This window comes from Cibotium barometz, chromosome 30 (assembly GCF_041138505.1).
Source record: "Cibotium barometz isolate CiBa-2024 chromosome 30, ASM4113850v1, whole genome shotgun sequence".
Lineage (NCBI taxonomy): Eukaryota > Viridiplantae > Streptophyta > Polypodiopsida > Cyatheales > Cibotiaceae > Cibotium > Cibotium barometz.
Window position 1 is genome coordinate 49,934,358 of NC_141075.1, and position 5,134 is coordinate 49,939,491.

Here is a 5,134-nt window from a genome sequence, read left to right on the forward strand (position 1 = left end):
TCATTGAGGGTTATGATATTTTGTATGATGAAGTTAGCACAAATGTGATGTATGATGATATATGTGACAGTAAGGTTTGCAGTGATATTTGTTTTGATGTTTTGGATAAACAAGAGAGTATGATGCATGATGTATGTAGGAATGATGAGGCATGTGATGGCAAGACTAAATGCATGGATAGCATTCACATGTTAGAGCATAAGCTTGTGAGTAAGCTCATCGATTGGATTGAGTACATGCATATGTACTCAAGAGGTTCCAGGTTTGGAAACCTAGATGACTACATCAACACCCTAACATCAGTTCATGGTGTAGTTGTGTACACCAAGTTTGGACAAAGACCCATGAGGGGGGAAATACCCTCAATGGTGATATTCGTGACATCGACATTTCCATCTACATCGACATTGGCTACATACTACCCCCACATGATTGATGTATCTTTGTACTTTCATTTGATGCTTTGTAAAAGAGAAATGGTTCACATATATCACATCATTTTCACATTATGTGAGTTTGAGAAAATTGGCATAGGTTAAGGGGGGACCTAGCTTTCAAGAATAAAAAATACTTATATTTCAGGGGGGGTGTTGAAATATAGGAAATCCAAGTATTAATAGTGTGGTGGTTTTAATCATTTTAGACTAAGGTAGAGTGGAGTGTCTAGCATGGTGACACATGGCAGGTCACATGGCTCACATGCATGAGCCTTGTCTTTGTATAAAGGTGTGCTATCCTTTGTTGTATGGTGTGAGAGAGCTCATCACGTTGGTGAGATAATATCTAGCTCATGATTTGGGTGCCACACGTTGTCTTCTCTCTCTCCCTCCTCACTCCATTGTATTGATTCTTTGTGTGTGTGCAAGAGCTTGTGAGCTCTAGTTTGGTCTCTCTCATAAATTTATCATTTTGTGCATCATTGGGAGAAGAGGGGCTTGCCTCCACATAAGAGTGCATCTCCTGGAACCGCTCCTGAGTCAGTGTCTCATAGAGGCTTCTATTTAGGAATTCTTGGGTGTGCCTCTCCGCTTCCTCACTGGCCTTCTTGGTGGCTTTAGGGGCTGCCGCTATACAGAGTAAGCGCTTCTTGTGTGGGACTGGGGCTTGGGGGTGGCTGAGCTGGATCTGTGATAGCACGTGATGTGGCCTCTTGGCTGGTGGTGGAGTAGGGGAAGTGGTTGGTGAGAGAAGAGAAGTGACCACCACATCTAGCCCGCTCAGCTGGGTTGCCCTTGGCAATTCATCCCACCCAACAACATAATAAAGCACCCTCATGAGGGAGCAAACCGTGTGCAGCTTGCGGAAGATGTAATTGGACCAATTCACCATCTAGCCTTGGTGGACTCGAGCGAGGGTGGTTAGGCTACACCTATTGAAGTGGTTAGGCTGCACCTATTGAAGTGGTCGGTCCACCTTGTTGTGAGGAGGAACTACAAGGCTCGGGCTGGCATAATCAGGTCTTCTAGGGAAATATTACCCCACTCCATGCCATCCTTGTTGGGGTTACCCTTGTACAGATCACGGGTGAGCTTTGTGGCATTGATGAGGCGTACATATGGCTGCTCCATATATGGGAGTTCAAGAGCCTCTTGCACAAGCTACACACTGAGGTGGACTTTGAGCCTCTGTCCTTCGTTGTCCAAGACTTTGCCAGTGTGCTGATTAGTGTCATAAGTCTCTGTGAAAAATAGTGACATGTAGAGGTCCGCCGGCCCCCACAAGGCTCCAGGGTGGGTAGTCTCCCCAATCCGAGCAGCTCTAGCTTCTACACCACCACGGGGTCAGTGGTGGTAATGGCTCTATACAAGGGACTTGTGTAGTAAAGGAGCTTGTGCTTGACTTTATGGTTGTTCTTCATCAAAGAATGGACCGTGTGTCCATTGACCTACTTCATCAATGCCTCACCCAAATGGGAAAGCTGGGTTGGGTGCTTGGCATATTCTTCAAAGCATTCGCCGAGGTCTCTTCTGCATTAGAGAAGTGCGGTGGATCATTTCCTAAGATGAATTGGAAGCTTCTGACATAGTGCTGATTCGTAGGTGAAGGGAAAAGTTGGGAAAAAATTTTGCAATAGTTTGTCTAGGGTGGAAGTGAAAAGTGAGGAATTGGAAAGGGGGGGGGGGGGGGGATATTTATAGTTCTAGGGGAAGACACGGCCGTGGAAAATCCAAGGAATGGGCATGTGACTATAAAGGAACAGGCATGCGAAGTCAGACAACATGAGCACATGAGCATGGGAACTTCAACGTACGACAGTGGGATTTTCAGCAAACGGGCATGGGATCTTGTAGAACATTCGCGGGCTTGCCAAAGATGGTTGGAATGGCCGGGGGATTTGGATCAAGAATTGGTACGGCCGTGGCAATAGGTGGGAGAAGGAACGATGGAACCAAACTTGGAACGATTGTGGCAATTTAGATTCTGAGAAGAGAATAGCCGTGGTGGCAAACTTGGTACAGCTGTGGCATTTTTTTTTTGTGCACCCTGTAATAGGTTTTGTACATAGAGGCTAGGCTGTTAGCATCCCATTATGGGTTTTGTACTGACCACGTGCCCAGTTCACCAAGGAGAGGAGTCTATTCCAATTAGGCAATGGCGAGGTAGGTGGTAGCGCTTCCTAAAGAGATTCCAATGAGGGTGGTGAGGAAGTAGCTGTGGCTGAGAGGGTTGATGGGAGTTTTGCAGTCCTATCGAGCCTTTGAACGATAGGCGAAGGAATTGTTGATGTTGAAGGTGTATCTATAAGAAGGTGTGTCAGTGGGGTAGCATGGGGGTGGGTGTGTCACACTGGACCTTCTGCTTTCCTTTATCCCGAGTAATCTTCACTGCAGATGTGACCCTAGGTACCCATTGAAGTGTGGGTGACTATGGTGTGACACGAGGTAGGGGATTAGGCTGGAGAGCTTTGGGGATCCAGATGGTATGATTTCCTTCATAGAAATGTTGGGCATGAAGAAGAGGTTTTGGAATCCATTGAAAGGTTGAGTGCGTGGGTTTAGGGTTCGTCGGTTGAGGATCAGAACGCCTTGAAGAGCATTTAGGTTTGCATTGATTTTGTACTTTGTAGGCTTGAGGTTAGCGAATGGGGGCCTACGCTGGGGACGAGGAGCTCTAGATGCCTATTGGTGAGGGGGATGGTGGGACCTTTTGGGGATCCACAATTGAGATGCGCCCTCATAGTAGCCTTGTCGTGCAAAAAGTTGCTTGGGCACCGAGTGGTGAGGTATCGAACCTTGTGGAGATTTGTTAGTAAGTTGTTAGTATGGTTAGACATGTTAGTGGGGTTAGTGTGACCTGGTGGGGCGACAGCTAGTGAGGTGGCAATGTGGAAGTGAGTTGTCATTGTATGTGGTGGTAGTGTGGGTGTGAGAGGCATTGATGTAGTTGGCATGATGAATGGCCTCTTTTTTGGGGGAACGAAGTGAGAAGGGTGAGGTGTTGGGGTGATTGTGGGTGGTGGGTTGGGGAGTGCCTAGCGCAGGGGGGGAGTGGCAAGAACCGGCTCTTCATCCATCATGTGTGAGAATAGCAGTGATGGCCAAAGGAGGCCAAGTCAATTGGCCAAAGGCCAATTGTAGGGACGTTGTCAGTGCATCCCAGTCGATGTTGCATCTGTTATGGCCCATCCATCCCCTACCTAGGAGGATTTCTTCATGCATTGTTCTTGCAGGCATAACATAAAACTTCCCTTCCAAGGGATTATTTCTGATGTGGAATAAAAGTGTGACTGTGCCAATGCAATGAACATGTTGTGAGGCAATTGTTGTAACAATGGCTAGGGGGGTTAGTTTCACTGTAGGTTCCTCTAGGGAATGCCATGTCTTGTAACTAGCCCCTGTAGTTAGGTTCATATGACATTAAATTGTAACTAGCCCTTGTATCAACAAGAGCTAATTTTTGGATAAAGCTGGTTGACGTGGTCATTCCTAACCACAATCGAGTTGGCTTCACCTCCCAATCTTCTTCTTCTTTTGAGTCGACCACTTGGGCCATGTTGACCACCATAATATGTTTTTGCCGAAGCTTGGCTTGCCTCGCTTTGGCCTCTTCTTGTGTAGTTTTTTTCATATCCTTATAGTCTTTTTTCTGTTGTTTTTTGCATGGATGACTTTTAAGGTGGTCTTTGTGAGAGGTCTATAGTAGCGTTTGAGTTTGCTATCATTAAAGTAACCAGCCATCTCAACACCATCCAGTGTTTCAATGTGCACAATGCCTTGTGGTGTGATCTCTCAGAGACTAGGAAAGGTCCTAAGCCTCTGAGCTTGAGCTTTTTCTTACGTATTTTTGTGTTGAATAAGAGGACCATGCCGCCCTCATTCATCTGCTTATCCTTAAGCTGGTCACCAAACCATTGTTTACGCCTGAGCTTCTCTACAATCATGCTATAGACTACAAAGAGGTGAGTTTCATCAAGCTTTTCAAGCTCAAAGAGGTGACAACTCGGTGAGTTTTTCATGCACTGCAACACCTAGACTTGGGAATAAGAACTCCATAGGCATGATCGATTCAGTACCGTAGGTTAAACTTAAAGGGGTAGCGTTGGTTGCTACTTTGTACAAAGTTCTATAGGCCCAAAGTGCAGCCGGCAACTTCTGTTCCCAATAATTGTGGGGCTGGCCTCCACTCTTTTGGTGAGGATGGCACACATGGTTTTTTTTGTGCCTTCGGCTTGGCCATTTGCTTGAGGATAGTAAGGGGAGAACTTATTGTGGGTGACAAGGAACTCTTGCAAGAGGAATTTCATTATCTCATTGATGAAATGCGTTCCATTTTCATAGACAAGATCAAGCATGTGATCACAAGCAAGATCAAGAGGGCAACCAAGCATGTGATCACAGACTCATAGAGAAATTTAGCTGTCGAACGAGCATCACCTTTGTGGGTTGCGCAAGCTTCTACCCACTTGGTGTAGTAGTCCGTGTGGCAACAATTATATATCTGGCTTGAGTGTATTTGGTAACCAGACTGATGGGTCCTACAAAGTCTATGCCCCATTTTGCAAATGGTTGTAAAGGACATGATGGGGTCCAGGGGCATGTGATCCTTGAAATGAGGGATTGCTACGCGCTGGCATTCATCACATTGTTTGATATACTCAGTAGTGTTAGCCATTAAAGTGGGCCACCATAACCTA